The following is a 26,195-nucleotide window of genomic DNA, read 5'->3' on the forward strand; positions in this document are numbered from 1 at the left end:
CCCCTCCCTGCCATGTGATGGCTATATATTCATGAGTAGGACAGAGCGGAGCCTTGGATATATGAATCTGCTTGCAATTTCCTAATGGAATCTGGCAGAAGAGCTTTGCAACAGGACAAGTTCCAGTAAAAAATGTGTTCGTGGAAGTGCTTTCCCCTTGTGACTGTCACCTATTTGCCCTTCAGAGCATTGGAAAGATTCATCGTGGGATGAATCAGATTCTCTTTCTGCTCAGCAAAGAATGATGCTCCATTGCAGAAGGGGATGATCTTATAATTGTGTTCCTTTTTAAACTGGGCATATCCTGGGGCAAGCCTCCAGGTGAACAAGATCCTGAAGGGGAGAAGATCTTGTTCTCAATAGCCACGTCTTCTGCGCTGACTGGGCTTCAGTGCTGCCCTTTGGGAGGCGAAATGCTAGGACTGTTCTTTAAGGAGAGACACCGACGTTTCCAGTGGGCAGAGGTGAATGGGCTTGAAAAGTGGTAGGCTCTTCCCTCCAGGAGTTGCTGCTGTGTTAGGAAGGCTTTCTGAGATAAGGAGCCCTCACTATTCAGCAATGGCTCCTTTGCCTTCATTCCGGCCATGGATCTTTTGTTGTCTCAGCCTGTTCCTGAATGGACTGTTTCCATCACGGGTCTTAAAGAAAACCTTGCCCTTTGATCACACATATTTCATTCCATGGAATGTAATGCTGCAATGTATCTACACAGCCCTGGGCAGAAAAGGGGCTGAAGAAAATATTTCTAAGGAGCAAACTGATCTTTCACGTTCTTCAAAAGGACAATTTTTTGTCGTTTATTTTTTTCTTTAAATACAATCTTCAATTGTGTCTGAGCAATTGTTAATAGATATAAAGATACATGAGGACTATATTTGTTTACAGTTTACCTTGAGGGGCAGAATTATAGGTAGAAATTCCACATGACCTCCTTCTTCCTCCTCATGTGGACGTCTTGCCCTAGGCAACATGTATGAAATGTGATAAACATCTGTTGTGGCAATACTCCAGGTATCTGAGGGAAGGAGTCTGAGAGATCCAGCAATGGCTATCAAGCTTAACAGATGGCAGATGGCTCTGGGAACAGACTGGTGATTCTAGAGTTGGTTCATATAAAACAGGCTGGGGGTGGGAGGGAGATACAGCCACCGTCCAGCATTCGGAAGCTTCGCCATGGACTAAGCTTTGAAAGACTCCTCCAGTATGATACCATCCACTTGTCTCTGCCTACTGAAGGGAAAATGACCTGAGTGGCTTCCTTGCTGGGCGTGGGGGCCAGAAATGGCAGCTTTAATTATGGCTATTATAGTATCGTTTAAATCCCTCTACATTTTTACGGAATTTTTTGTTTAGCAATTCTGTCAGCTGCTATGGGGTGGGGGGGGGGGGTTAAAATCTCCAACTATGATTATAGAATTGTCTATTTTCTTTCATGTATTTTAAGCTCTGTTATTAGGTAAATATACATTTATGATTCTCATATGTTTCTGCTGAATTATGAAGTTCTTCTTTTCCTCTGGCAAACTCTTTGTATTGAAGTCTACTTTTTCGATATTATAGCCACTCCAGCCTTCTTATCCTTATTGTTTGCATGACATATCTTTTCCCATCTAATTCATTTCAACCTCTCTGAATCTTATATTTAAAGTATATCTCTTGTAGGTAATATATAAGTTGGGTTTTACTTTTTATCCATTCTGACCATCTCTACCTTTTAATTAAGTGTTTAATCCACTTACATTTAATGTAATGATTGATATGGATGGCTCTTGGTCTACCATTTTCCTATTCACTTTCTATTTGTACCAACTAACGTTTATTGCGTACCATTAAGAAAAGTTACCTAAAGCTTGGAAATAGGGAAGATGTCTGTGTGTCCTCTCAAAGTCATCCTAGAACACTGTCTAACAAGCCTGCCTCAGGCTCAGCTGAAGGCCATGGGAAGATAACTTTGTTTGATTTACTATTTACTATTAAGGAAACTAGGGTGCAGAGAGGTGAGTTAACTTGCCCACGGTCACCCAGGCGTAAATGTTGGAGTTGGAATTTAAAACACAACCTCATACATTTGGTCACTTTACCATACTGCCTCCCACTGGTAATGGCCTCGTTAGTGAGTTTATGGACAATTACCAGAGGAAGCAGGGAGGACCGTTGCTGCCTTTTGCTAGCTGTGGTACCTGCAGATGGCATTTTCCGTTGCAGGGAAGGACAGCTGTGCGGCACCTCCAGGCACACGTGAACTAAACCCAAGGGTCCCAGGGCAATGAAGCTCAGCCTGAATGCAGAGGGTGTTTGTTCACTCTGGTGATCAGGACTCTCTCATGTGTACTGCTGCCTAACACATGGTTAGATGCACAGAAAAGAAATGCTGTTTTCAGGAAATATTGCTGAGCATTCTGGTGACATGCATTTGTTCTTCTGTTTTGACAGAAGAGTGGGCTGAGGTGAAAGGAAGAGTAGTATGACCAGCCAGGAAAACACATTGATGTAGCAAATGTTAGTGATGTTTTAGCACTTCCTCATGAAGCAGCATGACCTCCTGCCACCCAGACAGGCTGTTTCTTTAGTTTTTTTCTGGCTCATTCTCCACAGCTGTTTGTTATTTTCTTAAATGTTAAGCTTTTTATAGCTCTTCAGTTACTTATAAAAAGTATCAGTTATTCAGGCCATAAGAGTACTGGCTCAGTGCTAGTCTAATGAGCAGTGAGAACACTGAAGGCATATTTTTGTTGCTTCTATTTTCTCACTGCTTCCCTACCCCCCACCCTCACAAGTTTCCCCTTTGGACTCAAATGACTCCAGATTTTTGGAATTCGCTAAAAAGGCGAACCTCCAGTTGCTCTTTGCTGCTTAAGAATAATTCATTGCTGATTCACCTCCCTGCCTGTTAATGTTGTTGGCTTTCTACCATTGCATGAAGAGTAGAAGAATGAGTGAGATCTCACCCCACAAGTCATAGCTGCTCCTAGGGATTCAGAAGGGGCTCAAACCCATACAGATGCACCTGTGATGTCTGTGAAAAAATGTCTCATATTTGTCGTACAGAGGAAAAAAGCCCAGGACTTGGAGTGCCTTCACTGAATAAGTAGGTACTGTCTCTCCAATCTGCATCCATGTGGAAAGCAGTTAGGACCAGTTACAGAAAGGATCCTGATAAAATCAGAAGCAAGATGCCAGAAAGCACAGTCAAAAACACAGACAATGTTTACATATTTGAAGAAATTGGACAATCCCTCCTGGGCTTGGAGGCTTTTTCCTCTGGGTCATACATACACTCTACATGATCGCTACAAAACACTCAGGGGAATTGCTAGGATCTTAGTGCAAGAGCATAATCCCATGTCCTTGAATACAACATGGGAGCACCCTCTCCGGAGAGCTACGGTTGAGAAAATCTGCATGTATATTCTGTCATGGAGATTCCTCTTCTGTGAGCCCCAGACTTTGGGGGCACTTGGAGTGACTGCAAGGGTTGTCACCAAGCAGTTCTGGTTGATCTAACAAGTAACTGTCCTACATATACATGTACTAATTTTCAGAAGTAGGTAGATACTGAAGTGGTTACTAAAATAGTAATTGGAATACAATATCAATTACTGGTGCTTTTTAAAAAAAAAAAATCATGATTTTCTTCCTTCCTTCGTTCCTTCTTTCCCTCCCTCCCTCCCCTCCCTCCCTTCCTCCCTCCTTCCTTCCTTTCTTCCTTTCTTCCTTCCTTCTTATAGCTACAGGTTAGAAGCTGCTGTTCTAGCGAGTGAATGGCCTCATATCCAGAATGTCTTAACAAAGAAACTTCTTAGGAGTCACTAGCCAATTATTTGGGTTGAAGAGTATCAAAGTATGGGTTTGTTTTCAGAAAACCATACTCTCAGCCTTTCTTCGTTGGAAGAGGTGAAGTCTTCCTTTTAGAACAGAGGAGAACAAGTCGTATAGTATATTACCAGGGATGATTTTGCAGAAACAGGTTCTTTTTTGTTTTTATTGCCTTTTTAAAAATTAAAATGTATTCAGGTGACAATGGTTAGTAAAGTTACACTGGTTTCAGGTGTATAATTCTGTAATACATCATCTACATATCACATTGTGTGTTCACCACCCAGAGTCAGTTCTCCTTCCATCACCACATATTTGACCCCCTTTATTTTCTTCTAGGATCCCCCTTTCCCCTTTACCCTCTGGTAACCACTAAACTATTGTCTGTGTCTATGAGTTTTTGAGAAACAGGTTAAACATGTTTTGAGGTGGAAAACAGACTTCGTTACAACCAGTGGTGACCTGGATTGATCCCAAGTGTCAATCTTGTTAAAGGTCTATTTATAGAGCAAATTGCCTGCTTTTTTCTCTTAGAGGATTTTATGTGTACCTATTGCAATCTCATGCTTTTAAGTATTGGTATAATAATACCATTGGTATAATAATACCAATGACTAATAATTATTGAGCATTTAATACATGCCAGAAACCATTCTAAACACATTACATGTGTTATCTCAACAAACCTTTGTAGTAGCTAATTATTTTCATTTTATTCATGAAGGCATTAGACTCAGAGAGCACAATAACCTGGCTTACTGGCACATATGTGGCAGAACCAGGATTTGAATCCAGAATGTCTAATTTTTGAGCCAACACTCTAAACCACCATACTATCTTCATTTTATATTAAAAGTCTGACTCAAAGTTGGGATTTTTTTTTATTATGAATTAACTTTTTATTTTAATTAAAAAAAATTTTTTTTCAATTGGAGTTGACATAAAATATTATATTTGTTTCAGGTGAACAACATAGTGATTAGACATTTATATAACTAATGAAGTGATCACCTTGATAAATCTAATAATACCCATCTGACACCATACATAGTTATTACAATATTACTGACTATATTTCCTATCCTATACTTTACATCCCCATGAGCATTTTGTAACTACCAATTTGTACTTCTTTTTTTTTTAATTAAATTTATTGGGGTGACAATGGTTAGTAAAATTACATAGGTTTCAAGTGTATAATTCTATAATACATCATCTATATATCACATTGTGTGCTCACCACCCAGAGTCAGTTCTCCTTCCAACACTACATATTTGACCTCCTCTTACTCTCTTCTACCACCCCTCCTTCCCCTTTACCCTCTGGTAACCACTAAACTGTTTTCTGTGTCTATGAGTTTTTGTTTCTTTATTTGTTTGTCTTGTTCCTTTGTTGCCTTCAGTTTTATATCCCACATATGAGTGAAGTCATATGGTTCTCGACTTTTTCTGCCTGACTTATTTCACTTAGCATAATAATCTCAAGATCCATCCATGTTGTCGCAAATGGCAGTAGTTCATCTTTTCTTATGGCTGAATAATAGTCCATTGTATATACGTACCACATCTTCTTTATCCAGTCATCTATCGAAGGACACTTTGGTTGTTTCCATGTTTTGGCCACCATAAATAATTCTGCAATGAACATCAGAGGTCTTTCACATTCGTTGTTAAGTTTATGCCTAGGTGTCTTTTTTTGTTGTTGCAATTGTAAAAAGAATTGTTTTTTCATTTCTTTTTCGGAAATTTCATTGTTAGTATATATGAATGCAGTGGATTTTTGTATATTGATTTTGTAGCCAGAAACTTTACTGTATTCATTTATTGTTTCTAATAGCTTTTTGGTGGAGTTTTTAGGGTTTTGTATATAAAGAATCATGTCATCTGAAAAAAGTGACAGTTTAACTTCATTCCCAATTCGGATGCCTTTTATTAATATTTCTTTCTCCTGCCTGATTGCTCTGGCTAGGACTTCCAATACTATGTTGATAAGCAGAGGTGACTGGGGACAGCCCTGTCGTGTTCCTGAATGTAGAGCAAAGGGCTTCAGTTTTTCACTGTTAATTTGATATTAGCTGAGGGTTTGTAATATATGGCCTTTATTATGTTAAGGTATTTTCCTCCTATATCCATTTTATTAAGTGTTTTAATCATAAATGGGTGTTGTCTCTTGTCAAGTGCTTTTTCTGCATCTATTGATATAATCATATGATTTTTATCCTTTATTTTGTATATGTGATGTATCACATTAATTGATTTTTGTATGTTGAACCATCCTTGTGCCCCTGGGATGAACCCCACTTGGTCGTGATGTATAATCTTTTTAATGCATTGTTATATTCAATTTGCTAGAATTTGTTTAGGATTTTTGCATCTGTATTCATCAGAGATACTGATCTGTAATTTTTTTGTGTTACCCTCACCAGGTTTTGGTATCAGGGTAATGTTGGCCTCATAAAATGAGTTATGAAGTATTGCCTCTTCTTCAATTTCTTGGAAGAGTTTGAGGAGGATAGGTGTTAGATCTTCTTTGAATATTCAACAGAATTCACTAGTGAAGCGATCTGGTCCTGGACTTTTGCTTTTGGGAAGGTTTTGGATGACTGATTCAATTTACTTTCTGTTGATCAGTCTAGATTTTCCAGTTCTTTGTTATTCAGTCTAGGGAGGGCATATGTTTCTAAGAACATGTCCATTTCTTCTAGGTTATTGAATTTGGTAGTGTATAGTCCTTCATACGTGGTATTCTTGGATAATCCTTTGTATTTCTGTGGTATCCAAGGTAATTTCTCTTTCATTTCTGATTTTGTATGTGTCGTTTCTCTTCCATTTGTACTTCTTAATCCCTTCCCCTTCTTTCACCCACACCCCCAACCCCCTTCCAATCTAGCAACCATCAGAATATTCTCTGTATCTATGAGTTTGTTTCTGTTTTGTTTGTTTATTTTGTTCTTTGAATTAACATTTTAAAGGATTGTCTTTCCCCTCATTTAATTTACGTTTTAATTTTCCTTTGTCATTTGAAAATTGTTGTGTGAAAAAAATCTTCTCTCTCTAGCTAGACTATCAACTATAAAAACTTGTGGAAATTCACACATACCAGTTTTCCTAACTCTGTTTAATAAACACCCTTATTTCTTCCTTGAGGACATTGTTTCAGGAGCTCTGTGGCATAAATTTCTTTTCTTGGCTTTATTTCACCAGTCTTTAAAGGGGGGCCACCTTTATTTTAAAATCATTGTAAGAAATTGTAAATGAAAGAAGGTGTACAAATGGCCAATAGGCCCAAAAAGATACTGCACATCATCAGTCATTAGGGAAATGCAAATTAACATAATGAGATACCACTACACACACACTAGAACGGCGAAAATGAAAAGAACTGACAATACCAAGTATTGGTGAAAATGTAACTGGAACTCTCAACTGGAAATGCAAAATGGCACAGCCACTTTCAGAAAAACAGTTTGGCAATTTGTCATAAAGTTAAATATACATTTACTATATGATTCATCAATCCCACTTCTAGGTATTTACCCATGAGAAAGGAAAGCTATAACCACACAGAGACCTGTACATGGGTGTTCATGGAAGTTTTGTTCACAATAGTCCCAAACTAGAAACAACCCAGCTGTTTATCAACTGCTAAATGGATAAACTAATTGTGATATATTCATGCGATGGAATATTATTCAGCAATAAAAAGGAATGAACTACTGCTAGACACAGTAGCATGGATGAATCTCAAAAGCTACATGCTAAGTGAAAGAAGCTGGACAAAAGGACTATATACTCTGTCATTCCACTTATGTAAAAATCTAGAAAAGGCAAAACCATAGTGACATAAAGCAAATCTGTAGTTGTTGGGGGCGGGGGCATAGGGGTAGGGTGGGCACTGACCATAAAATAAAAGGGAATGAGGGAATTTGGGGAATGATACAAATGTTCTATATCTTGGCTGTAGTGGCAATGATGTTTGTCAAAATTCATTAAGCTGCGCACTTTAAATCACACCTCAATGAAGCTGATTAGAAAAAAAAATATGTACAGATCTTTGTAACTGAGCTGTATATGACATAGCTATATTTTTAAAACTATGGAGTTAGCTTCTATTGATTTCAACCTAACTCATTGTGGTTTAAAATTGCTTTTTACCTGTCTTCTTAAAATTGAAGTTATTTCTCCAATTGGAAAAAAAAGTGGTGTTTTGAATTTGATGTATAACAAATATTCAGTGAGAAAATAAAAATTGATATAAATTTGTGCATAATCAAAATAAGTCCATATTGACTATTCAGTGATTGTACCATCCTTTACGGTCAGTACATCTTTATATTTGTTAATCTGCTGTCACACTGGATCAACTATCTTGCGAACACCTTATTTAGAGTGCTGAAATTTTTATGATCCTACCTGGGTGACATAGTGATTGCAAATAAGAGTCCCCGAACACCAGAAATTCTCCATGTACAACAAGCTGAGTCCAAAGACCTACTGGGTAACGTATAAGACTGAACTTAATTATAAGAAATTAATTAATTGTATGAGGGCAAAATCATAAATTATCCAGTTTATTCTGCAATTTTGTCTATGAGAACCAATAAATAGATGTAGTTTCTCCATTCATTGTACCACTTATAGATACAAATATGTATCTACTCAGTATTTGTTAGGGGTTTACTTTGAGCAAGGCATTGTGCTAAGTACTATGGGAAATGCAACGTCGCTTAAGCTATGATGATCTCACTCCTATTTAAAGTCTACACTTGGAAATTAGCTACAATGTTTATAAAATACTGTGAAATATTTGTTTTTGGCTATTGCAAGTATAGGACTCAAAAGACATGTATTCTTAATTTTGGAAGTGGAAAAAAAAGACATGTATTCTGAAGTCAGAGTATTTTAAAGTGACCGTGGGATGCTAGAAAGAACGCAATGGCCCAAATAGGTCTCCCACCTGCCGGCCTCTCTGGCCTGAAATGGCACTATTTAGAGCACTACGGTGTGAAGCGTTCTCTTTTCCTTCCAGCCCTTAGTCAAAGGCAAATACCTTTGGAAAAAGTGGCATATTAAATTGCAAATTCTTAATAGTAATTAGGATTTTTCAGATATCTCTCATTTGGTAAGAGAGGTAGCACTTGTTACTCCTCTACTGAGGGCGGTGGGGTGGGGGGCAGATTATCAACTTTGCTTAATGCTACTCCCAAGAAGCTTTCCAAGGCTTTCTTTGCTTTATGATAACGGCCTAGTATGGATGCTGCATAAACAATGGAGTGGTTACTCTCACTGTGGTCTCAGACTGGCATCAGCATCACCTGGGAGGGAGCTTGTTAGAAAGGCAAACATCTCAGCATCCACAGACTGACTAAAGTGGAACCTGCATGTTAACAAGATCCCCAGGCATCTAAACCACATTTGTGATTCTTCCAACTCCGAAGCTTTTCTGCTTGTCTCTGTCTACCAGTAGTACGGACATTTAAGGGCTCGATTCCTTCTGCTGGCATATTTTAGGATGCACTAAAGGTCAGGTATCTGATCTCTTCTACCAGGGAGAGCCTGGAGAGATTCAACAGGTTTCCTCTGAGACCTCTCCTAATGTTTACTTAGCTCTTGTAGTTCAATGAGCATCTTTGTAAGTAAGAGGAAGAAATTGCAGGTTGCTGAACAGCTTGTGTACACAGCCAAAAGGGGCTCAGCTTATGAGAGCCTGCTATGCAGCACTCTTTATTTATTAAATGTTAAATGGAAATAATACATGCCCTTCCTGTTGGCTTGGAAATGGCTTTTGCATTGCCCCGGTACAAATACATTTTGTGATACTTTCAAAGCACCCGTTGTTTTGTCCCTATCTGGTTCCTATATGGAGGATTGTATTTAGTCACTGGGGTGTGTGTGGATTACTTTATTGGCTGAATCTATTTTTTCCAAGTTCTAGCTGACATCTGAACATAGACTTTTGTCCTTTACACAGAGAATGCGTCTGAGGTACCAGCTGAATAGCGTCCTGAAATGGTGCCTGCTCTCCCCACATCCTCTCAGGAACTGCTTGTCCACAGAGGTGGTCTGCATTCTCTGCTGTAAGAAGCCACTCAGAAAACGGGAAAGAAGAGAGGATGTGAGAACAGGAATCAGGAGACCAGGACTTGGAAAGGTCAGCTGGCCTCCCTGAGCCTCATTTTTCAGACCTATAAAATGGAAGCGTTGAGCCAGATGATCGTGTGAGATCTCGTCCAACTCGAAAACAGTTGACTGGGAGTTAGATTTGTGCGACCATGACACTCCTTTCACATTCATTCCCCTGTGTAATCACCACAACTCCAAAACGGAACTCCTATTTTACAGATGAAGAAACTGAGGCCCAGGGCATAAGTGACTTATTCGATCCCACCCAGCTCAAATGGCAAGGCCTGCACTCAGGACTCGAACACAAGCATCATGACTTCACCCCCAAGTGCTTTTCACTACACCTCAGCTATAACCAGCGCAGTCCATATGCTTTGTTTCATAATGTCTTTTAAGGCTGTGCAAAGGTCAAACAGGCAAAATTTATCTGCTGCCATAAATAGGCTAAAAGAAACTAGCTTAAAAATAGTCTCATGAAGGTATACAGCAGCAGAAAACATGTAATAAATTTGGAACCCATCTGGATTATACATTCTGCAGAGGGCAAAGTACTTTTCTAAGTATTGCGTTTTAGTCTCAAAACTCCCCTCATAAGGTGAGCAGAGGCAAGTACTACCGTGTTTCCCCAAAAATAAGACCTAGCTGGACTATCAGCTCTACTGCGTCTTTTGGAGCAAAAATTAATATAAGACCCGGTCTTATATTACATTACATTATACAAGACCCAATCTTATATTATAGTAAAATAAGACCTGGTCTTATATTAATTTTTGCTCCAAAAGACGCAGTAGAGCTGATGGCCCAGCTAGGTCTTATTTTCAGGGAAACACGGTAGTAGTGCCATTTCAGAGAGGGAAACACAGGCAGCACAGTGAAATGAGCTGCCTAAGAATGCACAGTCAGACGTGGACAGTAATGACAGCTGTCCAACATTTCTGTTATTTTTTTTCCTGTCCAGCCAGCTTGTCCTGCCCACAGCCATCATGCTTCCTGTTCTTATGCCCAGGTGTTGCTGTCCTCAGCTGGGGGCCCCAGAAACTGGGGGTGTGGATGGGAGGGTCTGTAAGAAAACAACTAGGAAAATGCAGAATGGAATGATCCTGTGGATACCCGTGGGTGCTGATGACACAGGAAAGGGTCTTTACATTCCATCAGGACATCACTGGATTTAAATATTTCACCAGCTTCAGCTAAACCTTCTGAAATTGGCCCCGCTAGAAACAGGTACTTATTTATCTGGAGTTTAATTACAAATATAGTTTTGTTCTGCATGGATAAAATGCAAAAAAGTTAAGAACAGTTAGCTAGAGTCAGAACAAGTGAGAAAAACAGCTGCTTCCTTTTTCTTTTTCTTTTCCTTTTTTTTCATTTTTAATAGTCATAACACCCAAGTAGCAAAGAGGCTAAGAGGGTAATTTGGTGTTGTGGTTAAGAGTGTGGGCATCAAACTGTGTTTGCATCTTAGCTCTGCCTTTAGCTAACCCTCTGAACCTGAGAAAGTTATTTCTCAGGGCAGTTTCCTCATCTGTGAGATATAGATAATAATGGAAGCTGCCTCCCAGGGCAGTTGTCAGGGTTAAATGAGTTAATCCTGGCAAAGCATTTATAGCAGAGCCTGGGTAACAAACGTCACTGTTTTTGTTATTGTTATTAGTGAGCAGGGAAGAGTGAAACATTTTGCTTGTATTTCATTTAAACCTAGTACTATATAATTGAATTCTAACACGCCAAGTAAAAAATATACACCACCAACTGAGAAACTCTATATGGTTGCTCAAATCAAGAGGTCAGTGTACACGGGCTGGGAAATAGCCAGTTGATTTCGGATGACCCAACACAGAAGGTAATGCAAAGAAACGGATAATGCAAACCACGTAGGATTAGTAACCTACTCTATTGTAATGTCCACTGTTTGAAGTGATGTGTGGCAACAAATGATCGAGGGCCTTCTTGCAATCCAGAAAAAGAGAAATCAGTTTTAACACACTGCACTTGGGAACACTAGGTGGGATGGTTATGGGAAGGACGATTCCCCCATGGCAAATAAATGTCTACTCTGGTTTATACACCAGTCTCTCATGTGTAAAGTTAGTGTGAGTCAGTTTCCCTCATCCTAATTAATTAACTCTGCATGAACTCATAAATTCAAGTTCTGGAGCCAGCAGTACTCCCCTAGGATTTTGGGAATTCTCAAAGCACTACACCCTGTGGAGTCGGGTCACTGAAGCCATTTTACCTCTTTCTGGTATGCCTCTCATTAGATATCAGAGTTCAAGAGACCTTGATTCCTATTTCACCTCTACAAAATTATACCTATTACTTTTTCTGCTTACCAGAAAAGACCAGAACCCTACAGATGACTTGGTGGGAAAGCTGGGGTTACAAAAGACTACACGAAAGATAAATATTATAGTTATATGGAAAGGTTCCTTAGACATGGTGAGAAACGGCAGAGTTTGGAATTGACTAGAAAATGATCAAAACAAGCAAACTTCTCAGAAAGATCCAAATGATCCTTGCATGCAAATTTTAATAATACACATTTGCCTGTAACATATGTGGAACTCCTCTTTTGGTCCTATCAAAGCAGTTCCTGAGCCACATAGGAAACTAGTTCCATTACTTCACCATTCTCCATTGTTTTTCATTAAAAAAAAAAAAACCCAAACAATATTTTCCAGAGCTCACCTGTTCACTGTGCATGGCTCTGATTTTCCATTGTTCCAAAAAATCAAGTCTACTCTCAAGAAGCTGAAAATTTGCCACCACTTAACAGTCAAAGGAATGTCTCCAGGATAAAGGCAGAGCCTCTCAGATGACTGGTGTGATGGAGTCACATTAACTCAGGTTCAGTTCTCGTGTGTGTACAGTGGAATACAGCGGGCTGCGAAAGTGCACAGATTCTTGGAGCCTGTCCCCGGGGTTCCAGTCCCGACTCTGACATTTTCTGGCTGCACAACTTGAGGCAAGTTACTTAGCCTTCTTATATCTTAATTTCCTCATCTGTAAATGAGTCTAAGTCTCATCAGGTTGCTGGTGGATGAGGATTAGAGTAGTTAACACATTTTGAGTGCTTAGAACATAGTTACATTTTAAGGTTGATTATTGTTACATAATCCACCATCTTTGGTCCCATCTTGCTACCTCTGCTCACCTGGAGATGTAATAGAGGCAGGTGCTTCCCTCTCAGGAAGTCCTGGTTTTCCCCAGTGGCAGCCCCACTCTAGCACCCCCATGCTTGACTGTTTTTCTTGATTTTTTTCTCTCTCCTTGCTTTCTTTCCCCCTCCCTCCTTTCTGTATATCTCTTTTTACCTGTCTCAATTACCTCTCTTGGGATATAGGTGACAATTAATTATGAACTTGACATATATCCTTTAAGTTTTATGGGTTCAGTGATTGATATATAGGCTTACTTGCCTATTTGGTTTTGTAACTCAGGAGAATTATAAAGAGTTAGAGACCATATGTTCTATTTGTCTTAGTGTTATAGTGGTGGATAGCGTGGTACTCGATGCTGTGTGAATATTTGCATCTCAGAAGTATTAGTATTTGCAACCTGTAAAAGATGGTGTTTGGAAAAAAAAACTATTTTGAATGAAATTTACCGTTTGAAAATATCTGCTTCCAAGTTTTGAGGAAGAAAACAACTTTTGAAACTGAGCAGAGTTTAAAAATGTTATTCATGTTATATACCTAAAGCAAAAGTAATTTTTCAAAATAAAATGTTAGTGACAAAAAGCCACATTTCTACAAATCCATTATAGAGGTTGTCACAAGGACTGGAATAGGTATAATTTCTTAGAGCTCAATTAAAATCGGTCTGTTCTCCTTCAGCCAGATGTTGGTGTTGGAACAATATAATGCATTGCTTAACAGTATGAGGCACCCACCAGGCTCATTTATGGGATTTGGAATGTTAAGGCCAATCAAGTGATCTAATTGTTTCAACAGTGCTGAAGGCTTTATAATAACCTGCAAGATCAGGGCTGTGCTAGTCTGAACCTCCCCTTTCCCACCTCCACCCCCTGCTTCCTTCTCTCCCTCCAAGCAGTTTTGTTCTATTGTGTTTGCCAGATTTCAGTCAGGTAGGGAACCTTTCAAGTGGGAGCCGGGGTTCCAGTCCTAGGGTAAGATTACATGAAAAGTCGCAGGGGTCTTTCTGTAATTACTCTTTGTGCATTTTATAAAACCACTGCTAGGTTGAGAATGACTGACAGCCTTGACTCGAGGAAGGTTTGGGTAGAAAAGTGTGTCTCTCAGGCTGAGGTGGAATTGCTCAGGGAGAGAGACGCGGGGGACGACGGCACCAGATTCCTAGGCTTCAGGCTCCAGCAACTCCTTCCTTAGGTCCTCATCCCGACGTTAACCTGGACGACATATTAAAAATCCGTTGTAACCTATGTGTTGTGAAATCAGTTTGGACAACAGGAATGTATACAGCCCTCCAAATGTGATTACTCAAAACCCCGTCCATGCAGAGAGGACAGTGTGATAGATGAGGAATGCCAAGCTCTATATGACGATTGCTTATACAGAGCCGGCGTCTGTGTCCCAGGAACACTGCACTGTTTGGCGAGATAAAAAGAGAGGCAGGGACATATGCAGTTTAGTTTTTTCCCCAGTGCATCCAAGTTGCTAATTTTTGTAGTTTTTTTATCGTAAAGAAAATACCAGCTTTCTAGTAGGCAAGAAAATTCTTGCTTAAGTTAAAAAAATTTTAAAAAATGAAGAAGAACAGAAAGAGAAGCCAGGTTTTATCTCAGCATTTACAGACGGGTTGGCCAAACCATGACCAAGTGAACGTGAAACTGTCTAGCTGTGAGGCTTGGGGTTATTGTCCTGGCTTTGGAGACGGCAGTGCAGAGTGCTTAAAAGTTGTATCCCAGGCAAGTAAATCCACTGGGGATTGGATGTCAGGGAGCGAGGGACCCTGTGGTGAAGGAGGGACAAGACAGAAATCACCTGGAGAGGTGTAAGGACAAAAGCAAGACTGGTGACAGCAAACCATGTGGACTATGCCTGCCATCGGTTCCCTTTTAGAGTGAGAATCCACTGGACAAAGGACAGGAGAATCCACTGGACAAAGGATATCTTAAGATGCTGCCACATGACTCTGTTTGCCAGCCTCCAGACTCGGTCAGTGCTACTAGAAAACACAGTACTTTTGCTAGTACGTTTGCTGGTGTGAGTTGCCTGGACCTCAGAGCTGGGTTTTGGGCTTTTATTTTTGCCTTTTTTTCCTTCTTTTTTTTTTTTTTTTTTTTTTTAGGGTGGGAGTGCTTTCCTTTCTCTTCGTATTCTTGTCCTTTCTTCTTAATTGATCTTCTCTCTCTGTGTGAACCTCAGTTTCCTCCTCCGGAAAATAACATAATAACTTTGGGGAAGATTAAATAAGCCATTGCCAGGTGTAGCAGAGGCATTCACTAAACATCCATTTGTCCTTCTCTCCTTTTACAGCTGCCATCAGAGGGGTTTTTAATAGCATGCTGCCTGAGGTCATTAGCAAAGTGTGTCAAAACACACAGCTCCTCTGCCTGGCCTTGGTGCTTCCAGGAGTTCTTCAGCCGGGCGCCTTGGCTGCCACAGAGGGGTGGGGTAGAGACAGCAATAGCACCAGCTTTTGGCTTCTCCCTGCAAGGGCCGTTCAAGTGGCTCCCTCACTCACCTTCACAGAGCGGGTTGTGAAGACCCACTAATGAGCACACACACAATGTTCAGCCAAGCAAAGCTCAGGTAAGGACAGGAGACAGCTGTGATTTTTGTCCTGTTTTCAGCACAAGACCACTCATTTTCCAGAAAACAATTAGACCTGTTTCTGGGATCATAAAGATGCCACGTAAAGTCACCAGAAAGATCTGGTCCAGGCTTTTCTTAGACCTGGGTGTAGGTAACTTTCCTGAGCTATATTCCCTCCCAACCTCCTCTCCTCCCAACCTCCTTCCCTCCCCTCTCCCTCCTGGGGAGTGGGAGTAGGGTAGGGGTGGGGGATGAGTAGCTCTAACTGCATATTTGGAGGGGGGATTTTCTGTACCAGAGCCATTGTTCCCCATCCCTTGAGAGGGTAAGGGAGGTATTTTTCATAAACTTACCCCATAGAATTCACAAGATGGAGATGGGGAGAATTTGCCTCACTTCCCTCCTTCTGGTTAAATGGCTGTTTGACTCAAAGATCTCCATCTTTGCAATTTCCTATGCTCCGTTTCCATTAAATGACAAGCTTGGATGACTGTTTCAAATCACATGACTTGAGGAACTTCATTTTTAAAAGCGTAAAAACTTTGCCTGGACTGAAAACTATTTAGGTGACAAGTGATTTGGAGTAATGAGCATTTTAGGTTACCACTTCAGATTTGGTGAGAGCTGGTTTGCTGTCCTTCGTTGTTATTCTGTATGGTTATGACAGTGGAAATGGGCTGTTCTGTGCAAATTCGAAGCCCGTGTGGGAAGAGTAGGAGCCGGGGGTGGGATTGATGGGTGAACCGTGTCATGAGAAAGAAATTGTGCCCTGACTGATTTAATTATTTGCAAGGTTGGTTCAGAAAAGTCATTTCCTTCAATCATTCAGATCAAAAAGTAATTATCTTTGGAACACCCACCCTCCCATTCATAAAAGCACTGACTTCTCTTTCAAACAGAAGCTTACCCTGGCTTCTCCCTTTCACGTGCATACTTACCTCTCCCTTGACACCCCATCTTAAAATGACTGCTACTGGCAAGAGAGGTGAAAAAAACGTATGTTTCTACGCCTGTAGCAAATTAAAGTTACCCCAGAAAAACACTGGTTTTCATCTTCCATTGATTGATGAGTACTTATTTTTGTGACTGGATAGATATTAGCTAGAGAGCATGCATGAAAAAATACACAAAGCAAATGCTTTAATATTTGCTTCAATATATAAGAGGGAACCTTCACTGAAAGACCAACTCTGCATTTCAAATGTAGTTTAAAACCCACAGTCTGTTCAGGAATAAAGACACTTCAGCAGGAATCCAAGCTCTTGCCCTCAAAATAAGGTAGATTCTGACACACCCGCTATGTGGAGGTTGCCTTCTTTAAGCATTTAGTCAGAAATGCGTAGTGTCGAAAGATGCTCCTGTTCTCATGCCCTAGTTCTCATGCCCTGTTCTCATGCAAATAAACAAATTTCTAAACTCCTATTCTGAGCCAAGGCCTACCTCAAGCCTCTTTGTTTCACCAACTCACACTCTTACAACCTGGGGCACACGGAATGGTAAATTCAGGTTGATATTTCTCCAGCATACATTAATATAGCTGTAGCTGTAAAATAGTGTCATATTTTCCCATTGGCTGGTAAAGAACTGTGTTCTGAGCTCCCTGGGACCACCTGGACCAGCCCCATGGTGTAGCAACTGAGGGGTTAACAGCTGGCACAGCTGGGGCCTTCAGGGAAACTGGCTTGGCTGTGGGACCCCTTTTCCCTCCCAGTTGTGAACTAATTTGAATATCACCCCTGGCTTGCATTCTTCATGTTGAAAATGACTGATCACACATCGCCTTTCCTCACTACTTCAGGAAAACTCTTAAGTTTTATGGTGACATCAATAGTCCTTTGCTACTTGGGTAAAGAAAGAGCCACTAATTAGACATCACCCCTAGGAATTTGTCTCAGGCAGGCACTTAGCTTCTTTCCTCTTATTCAACTGGGGTTTGATCCCTAGGGACACAGTCACTTATTCAACAATTTAGACCAGTTAATTAAAGCTTCAAAGCCTCTGTAAATACAATTCTTCCTCTGCAGCACCAGAGCACTTGGTATGCATGTATGGAAGTGAAGAAGTAAAAGCACAAAGTAGACTAAAAAATGGAGGTGGCCCCATTCCTTATGTTTTGGGGGGGCCTTTCAAGTGAAGCCAAATTGTGAGGCATGAGGAAGGCTCTGAGTTATCATGACCTTGGACTTGTTACCTCACCCAACCTCTGGTATCACTTAGAGCTGGAGGTCAAGTTTGTTCAGGGGCCTTCCTAGCAGAATTCTCCTCAAGAAAAGCATAGAGGCTATGGGATGTGTAGATAGACTGTTTCTTTGTGTGTTTTGTTTGTTTGTCTTTTTATTTCTTCGGGAGCATACTCTACAATCTGCTGTTGGCTGGTTTGTTTGTATATTTTGAATATTTGGATGAATACACAGTGTGTAAGACACGCTTTTCTAAGGGGTAGGCACATTTTCAAATATTAAAAGTTAAATGATTTTGAAGTTAAATAAGCACAGAATGATAATAAGGAAGCGCTCAGGGTATATTAGTGTGTATATATATATGCTTCAAATTTCACATGAATAGGAGGAAACGTCAGAAGCAGAGCAAACCTTGGACCTAAATGAACTTGGTTCATTGATGGTCAACCAATCAAACCAAAGGGAAAGACCATAGCAATAAGTGCAGTGTTTTTAAACTTGAGTAATTTAGGGATCTTTTAAAATAAAATTTTTCAAAGAAAAAATCCTTGGGAGTTCCAGTGTTAATCTAAAATAATATTACTTAAATAGACAAAAATGAGACATAAACTCATGCTTAAAGCTCTTATAAAATTTTCAAAAGAAATTTACAAACTAAGTACAAATAATGTTAAACATAAAGAAAATTGAAATTCAATATTGACAGATGAGGTTTTGCTGAGAACAAAATGCCTCTTGCCATAGGAATATGGTGTTGCCCTCTATGATTCACATTCTTTTGAGTTCAGTATTTCTCTACTACTGTGAGCTTTTGTGAGTGACTCAATTCTCCCACTCCTTTTCTCCATTCAAACTCCTAAAAAATCCATCATTGTCGAACACATTTTGATAGCATTTAGACTTCACTTGGTGTGAACACATTAGTTATGTATCTGGGCTCCTTCTTTTCTCTCACTGCTCTGAAGTTCAGGTAGTATTACTTGGTGATTGTGTGGTTATAAATGTACAGGCAAACACAAACTTTGAAATCATGTGCCATTTATTCGTAATAATTAAAATAATGAGGAGGGCCGGCCCGGTGGCTCAGGCGGTTAGAGCTCCGTTCTCCTAACTCCGAAGGCTGCCGATTGGATTCCCACATGGGCCAGTGGGCTCTCAATCACAAGTTGCCAGTTCAATTCCTCGAGTCCCGCAAGGGATGATGGGCCCCACCCCCTGCAACTAAGATTGAACACTGCACCTTGAGCTGAGCTGCCGCTGAGCTCCTGGATGGCTCAGTTGGTTGGAGCGCGTCCTCTCAACCACAAGGTTGCCAGTTCGACTCCCACAAGGGATGGTGGGCTGCGCCCCCTGCAACTAGCAATGGCAACTGGACCTGGAGCTGAGCTGCGCCCTCCACAACTAAGACTGAAAGGACAACAACTTGACTTGGAAAAAAGTCCTGGAAGTACACACTGTTCCCCAATAAAGTCCTGTTCCCCTTCCCCAATAAAACCTTTAAAAAATAATAATAATAATAAGGAACATTTATACAGTGCTTACTGTGAACCAGACACTGTCCCAAGTGCTTTATGTGTTTTAATGCATGTAACCCTCACCACTATCCTATGAAGTAGCTCCATTATACAGTGAGGAAACTAAGGTACTGAGAATTCCCAAGGTTACACAGCGAGTAAGGGGCAAAGCCAGATGTCAACACAGGTGGTCTGTTCTAAAACCAGGATCTTAACCATTATGCTCTACAGCCATTCATTGGTAACCATCGTCCAGAATATGCTTATATTGTCATGAAATAGAATAAAAACACAAAATTAAAATTTCTCCTAGAGAGCTTTAGGACCTCCGAATATCATCTGTGAGCCCCAGTTTGAGAAACAATCATTCAATTCTCCACTCTTAAACTCTACTTCTAGACGTAATTATACCGTGTTTCCCCAAAAATAAGACCTACCCCGAAAATAAGCCCCAGTGAAGATCGTCAGCCAGATGGACGCAGTTAGTACATTATGACGATGTTCCAGAAGAAGACGACATGACTGTATTTGAATAAATGTCGATTGTTGTACGTGAAAAAATAAGACATCCCCTAAAAATACGCCCTAATGCATCTTTTGGAACAAAAATTAATATAAGACACGGTCTTATTTTCGGGGAAACACGGTAATATAGTGTTCTTGAATTCTTTAAAGTATAAAAACATGTCCTGATTCTATACATGATTACTCCACTCAGCCATGTTTTAAGGCTATGCCACTGTATTAGTTAATCGGTATAAAAGCCCTGCTAGTGATAGAGATGATAAAAGGGGTGACATGTAGACACATTAAAATGCACATGTCTACATAGTCTTACCTATAACTTAAGGATAAGAAATGACAGATAGGCACGGATTCGGTCTCATTGCCTTTGATAAGAAGGGGGATGAGGGTGAATATTCTGGGGTGAGTGGCATTAAACTCTGAGAGATACTAGGAGAGGGGAGGTTGGCTGAAATCTTGAAAGGGAAGTCTGGGTGCAGAAACCCACCCAAACCCACCCTGTGCTGGGGGTGGCAGCTGGCAGAAAATTCTGGAGACCATGATCAGAAGTTGTAACTAATCTGGGCTTTCATGGAAGGTTTCAAGAAACCTGGGAGTAGCAGAGCGGGGAGCTTAAAGAAACAAACAGAAAATCATCTTAGCCTTTTGTCCTTGGCATATATATATATATATATATATATATATATATATATATATATCCTAAATACTGAAATACTGCAGCCAGTTAAGTTGTGGCTCACCTTTGTTCCCTACTTGTCTATGTCTTCAATAGGTTCATCTGTGTCATCACTGTTTGCCTGTCTTAGATTGTAAATGAAGACAAACTGGGGAGTATGTTTAACCCACTCCACACACCACAATACTGTAAGAAGACATACTAAAGCCCTTTTGATTGCTGCATCAGTAAAAATTATTTATTGAGTACCTACATACGCAGAGCTCTCTGTTAGCTGCAGATGGATGGAAGGATGAGTAACTTATGGTTCCTGCTGTCAAGAGGGTAAGCTAATAAATGGCACATGTGAATGGAACAGATAGGAAGGCCTGGCATTGAGAGCATGGGGGCTAAGCTCTTGGGTTGTGCACTAGAACCAATTCCAAAAGCGGTTCTAACCACTGGCTGGATGCCATTGGCCAGGCTAACTTATTTTCCTCATCTGTAGTGGAGATGATGATAATATTTGTACCCATATCATAGGGTCGTTGTGAAGGCTAAATGAGATGATACATGTACAATGCTTAGTACGTCTGCTGTTTAGAACCTTGCTTATCAGACGTGAACATGTTGCTGCTGAGGCTCTGCTAACAATGACCATGTCTGACCAAAGGTGTGCTCTGGATTTTGCAGAGTCACCTCAGCATGGTCCATTGGAAGGTGAGAAGCCGGGAGAGGTAACTACTTGGGAGAACCTGGGGTCACTGCGTATGGGTACCACTGCCCTCTGCTGGACACAGGTCTCACAGATTTTTGAGAAATACTCAAACTATTTTGATAGTCTCTTGTTCCAACACACTGTATTTATAGCCCATCTGAGGTAATTTTTCCTCCTTTCAGATACCTGGGAGCCAGAGGAAATTCTATTGTCTGCCAGCCTCAGCTTCTCACCTGCTTTTAACTAATATGGAGTCTGGATAGGTATTGATTTTTCTGCTTTTCTCTGACTGCACTCATCAGTCATTTTATATTACTGGAGAGTCCATTAGCAATAAAAATCAAGGATGGAAGTTACAAAGCCCATTAGAGAAACTTACTCTCTCTTTCTTTGGGGTGAGGGAAACAATGAAAAACACGTCATCTTATAAACATTCTAATAGAGTTATTAGAAAAGTGAATAAACCGAGGATGTGACTGTCCAGGGACAGAATGAAACCCTCTTCCTTCGTATGTAGTCAACTAGACGCGACCTGACGTCCCACAGCATTGTAGTAGACGTGGAGCTCAAATGCCATACATAGGTGAAAAGACGATGAAGCACCAGAATAAAGGAACATTACACAACAGAGATTCAGCCGTAGGCTCACGCATGAATGAATTTCAGAACTATAGTGGCAGAGCTAAGATGAGAGAAAGAAGGAGCTTAAATATAAAGGGAAGAGGTGGCAATACAACCCTGACTTTGAGAGTAGGGTAAGCGAAGGAAACGAAGCTATGTCTCCACTAGGTTAGGCAGTCTTGTTCCTTCCAGTTGTGCAGAAGATCACTGAAATTCGCTTAATTCCTCGATGGGGAGCTGAGAAGGGGAGAGCAAAGCAGGTACAGAGGATGGAATCTGATGCTTGTGGACTAGAGGTGTTCTCAGGCTTCCTGGGTTGGTATTAGCTGGTGTGTGAGTGACGAGAAGCATTCTTGGCACATGCTGGCACTCAAAAACTGGTAATTCCCTTTCTCCTTCCCCTGTAAGTGGGAGAGTGTGTGGAATCTATTGTGAATACTATTATGTGAATGTAGTGAATATTATGCTGCAATTAATTCAATTTCCTTTTATTTCAGAGCTTCCTAAACAGTTTTCACACTAAGGGCTATTTGGACATTTGTCCTCTTTAATTGAGCGTTAAGTATATATTAAGTTGTCTGACCCTCGTTGGTCCAGTAAGCTATAAATACTTCCACAAACCCCTGTTATAGGTGGCAAGATTTATATTTTGTTCTTTCATTCTTACTCACACAACAAGTTACTTGGCATTGTACTAGGTTTTTCTATCTATTGTAAAGTTGCTCCACAGTATGTTTTTCCCCGTCCTGATTGTAATTTATTGTCTATAAAGAGTATAACAGTCATAGTGAGAATAATTTAAAAAAAGAACTTTGTAATCCCACTTCTCTAACATCTGAAGTATTTTCATTTTCCATGTTCTTCCAATCTTTATCTATATGCATAGAATCTTGCATTTTGCTTTTTCATTTGATGTTATTTTATACACATTTTAATGCTGCTTCATGGCAGTCAGAATTATAATACTTTATGGTTGTAAAATATTTCATTAAGTTTGTCTTATAACTTACTGAGTCAATTCTCAGAGGCATTAAAGATATTTTACTATCTATTTTTTTTACCATTATAAATAATATCATCATAGTTATATAAACAGGTTTTTTTTCCCTCCACTTGAATTGCTTCCTCTGAATAAATTCTCAGGAATTGGGTTATGGTTCTTAACATACATGATCAATTATTTTCCGAAAAATTTGTATTATTTTATTCTGCCAGGAGCAGTGCATGAGACCTCTCTTGCTTACCCTCTTATACAGCATTTAATACTGCTGACCAAATACTCTTCCCCCGGGTTCCCTGGGTGTCGTCCTATTCTAGTTTTTCATCTACCTCTCCAGCTATTCTTCCTTGGTTTTCTTTGTGGTCTCCTGTGCTTCTACTTTTTCCTTCAATATCTGTATCCACGGGCTGGGCTGTCTGCTCTTCTCATATTTTACATTCCCTTTAGAACATTCCATCCCTCGACAGTGGATTGAATTACTGCATTACTGGTCACATCATGTCCCTGTACACCAGACTCATATCCATGTGCTAATGGACGCTCTGCTCTTCCTGTCTCTAGTCGTGTTCCCTCAAATCCGTTCTTCTTACTATAGCCGGAGTCATCTCTCAACACATCAGTTGGATCATGTCATCTTCTGCGACAAACCCTTCAACGGATTTCGATTGCTCTTAGGAAATAACTGAGATTCCAAAACAAGGATCCCAAAACCCTTCATGGTATGACCGCTGCCTGTTTCTCCTGCTGCTCTGTCTCCCAGTCTGTGCTCCTGCTGTTTCCTTGTATGAACTGTGGCTTCCATCTTACCTAGGTGCCTGGCAACACCTTTCTGCTCATCCTTCATGGCTCAGAGAGGCTTTCCCTGGGCACCAGGTAAGTTTAGGTTTCTTTGTTATGTGTTCTCCGAGCTCTTTTCCCAATCATACCACTTGCTACTCTTCATTGAAGCCTGTGTCCAGGTGTATCGATTCCAGAGCACCCCTGGCTTGCCCTGGGCATGGGCCAAGCGAGCTCCTATGTCCAAACAAAACTCTCAGCAGCAGGTGCTTGCAGTGAGAGGCACTGGGGTCGGTGGGTGCTGAGGGTCTATGGTTGAGGCACTGACAGCCTCTCTTGCAGTCTACCTTTCACACTGCTCAGATCCACTCATGCTCCAGACTCAATTCCCTCTGGCCTGTCACTGATTCTTCAAAATGTTGGCTTACCGTACACTCACCTGGTTTTCCTCTCAATTGAAAAAAAGAAAAAGAAAAAGATTTACAATGGGGGGATGGTGGGACAGCTACAGTCCCTGATGCTGCCTGACCTGAGGCATGATTGATATTCATCTTCAAGGATGGCAGTTTTGCTGGTCTAGGTTGCTTGCCAAGTGGCATAACCCTGAAATTCCCCCCAGAGAATCTGAGCCTTTGGTTACCAAGTTTTTGTCAGGCTCTGATTGCCTCTGGTTATTGTACTTTTAAGAAATAGGAAGCACAAATTCCCTAGTGGGGTCACTTAGATAAGGGACTTGGATAAGTATACTGTGCATCTTGAATGATGACTTTATCTCAAACTTGACACCTTAGCTGGGCCCTGTAGAGGCCTTTCGGACACTCCCAAGCTGGCAGCCTCCAGATTGTGCAGTATATGAAAAGTACAATGGCTCCTGAGGTCACAGGCCATCGTGGTACCTCCTTTGCTGTAACATGGGTCCCTAGGTCTGAGGCGATATGATGTGTGATCTCATGTCAACAAATCGGACACTAGGGAGCTCTCAGAGGGTGGGCTGGCCACGGCGTTGTGGGCAGAGGAGGTACACACCTGGGGGTGGGGTGTGATCTGCTATAATCACCTTACCACCAAGTGGCTGGCTGGTCTTCTCAAGCAATTATGGTATCACATCAGGTCCTCAAATGTTGGTGTCTGGTACTAACAGGTCAGACATTCAGCAGCAAAAGAGCTAGATCTGCTTTGGTGCTTAATCTTTCAACCTTCTGCTAATTGCTCTCTCTTAACTCTTTTAGGTACCTGACTGTAAACAGGCAGAGACTTATATGTTAATGCGATGTCTCTAACGATCTTTTTTCACAAACTAGATGCTCTTATCTCCTGCTCTCTCTTCAAAGAGTAATTTTCTCAGATGTGCTTGGGATCCAAGCTGAACAGAACACATTGTACTTCACATAGTCTACAAGAAAACAACAACAAAAATGGACGAAACCAAAATGAAAACTAAATCTTTTAGGGGAAGAGGTAAGAGCTCCTCCCCTGGAAGAACAAACTGATGTTGATGGCAGGAGCGTAGGTCAGGGAGGAGGGGCAGCTGCCCTCAAGAACCTATTCTATTTAGTCACTAATCTGTTGTACGCAATTATCTCTGAAGACCAATTTTTGCAAAAGATCAGTTAGCATCCCTATATTTCTCTTGCAGTGGCTGTGTAATGTTCTGAAGCTCCTCGCTACAGGAAAATGTCTTCTTTTCCCCCATGTTCCCAATGCCTGACCCAGTGTCCTGCTCAAAGTCCTGAATGAATACATGTTTGTTGAATGAATGAATGAATGAACAAATGAATGAATGAATGATGTCTTTGAGAGGTAAAGGATGCTTTATAGGAATCCTTTGAATAGCAAGCTGGTCTAACCCATTTCACACAGGACTGGATTGCAGAACTTTGTTTAGACACAGCACTTCAAGGGCATGCTTTCTGCTAAAGGGAAGCATGGTTATAAATGAATAATGCCTTTCACAGGTCTGAGTCACCTCACCCCCTCCACAGCATCTGATAACGGTCCTTGGCAGATCTGCCCTTTTACCGGGGATTCCCCTGGGCTATCACCTCTTGCCTCCCCCTGTGTATGCTACCACATCGTGCACCGCGTTGCCAGGCACCCGAAGCACCCGAATGTAAGCATCGACCAGACGGAAATGGGGGGAATGTGAGGGCAAGTTTACAGCAGTGAAACCTCCTGACAGTGTGCACTTATGTGGATATCATGCACCTTTTACCTCATGATGATATTTTTTTATGCTGACACAAAGATAAAGCTGGGCAATAATGGAAAAGTTGACTACTAAGGTGATGTTGAGAAGGAAATCATTTGTATCGAGACATTGGCGTTACATAGGTTGGTTTAGCCCAAGCATCTCCTCCTCACCCACCCACAGAGATTATCTTCTTCTAATATATTGTGGGGGAGGGTGGGGGTTGTAGTGTTGCAAGCTGCAGCTGCCTCTCCTGTGCTCCCTGCTTTACGCCCTCCTCCCAACAAGGAGACAGCAGGAATACGACACACTGGGATCATCACAGCACTAAGCTTTGACA

At 40.8% G+C, this 26,195-nt stretch overlaps 1 long non-coding RNA gene across 5 annotated transcripts in view; it reads left to right on the forward strand.

Moving 5' to 3' along the window:
• Window positions 1-26,195, forward strand: part of LOC117018925 (uncharacterized) — a 135,153-nt gene that overhangs the window by 51,720 nt on the left and 57,238 nt on the right. For 4 of the 5 annotated variants that reach the window (XR_004422374.1, XR_004422371.1, XR_004422369.1 and 1 more), the window contains one exon: window positions 9,788-10,562. This is a non-coding gene — a long non-coding RNA (uncharacterized LOC117018925). Of the gene's footprint in view, window positions 1-9,787; window positions 10,563-20,668; window positions 20,897-21,451; window positions 21,533-26,195 lie in introns of those variants that run through there. The other variant, XR_004422370.1, reaches the window with a different exon arrangement.

The sequence above is a fragment of the Rhinolophus ferrumequinum genome, chromosome 3, assembly GCF_004115265.2.
Source record: "Rhinolophus ferrumequinum isolate MPI-CBG mRhiFer1 chromosome 3, mRhiFer1_v1.p, whole genome shotgun sequence".
Taxonomy (NCBI): domain Eukaryota; kingdom Metazoa; phylum Chordata; class Mammalia; order Chiroptera; family Rhinolophidae; genus Rhinolophus; species Rhinolophus ferrumequinum.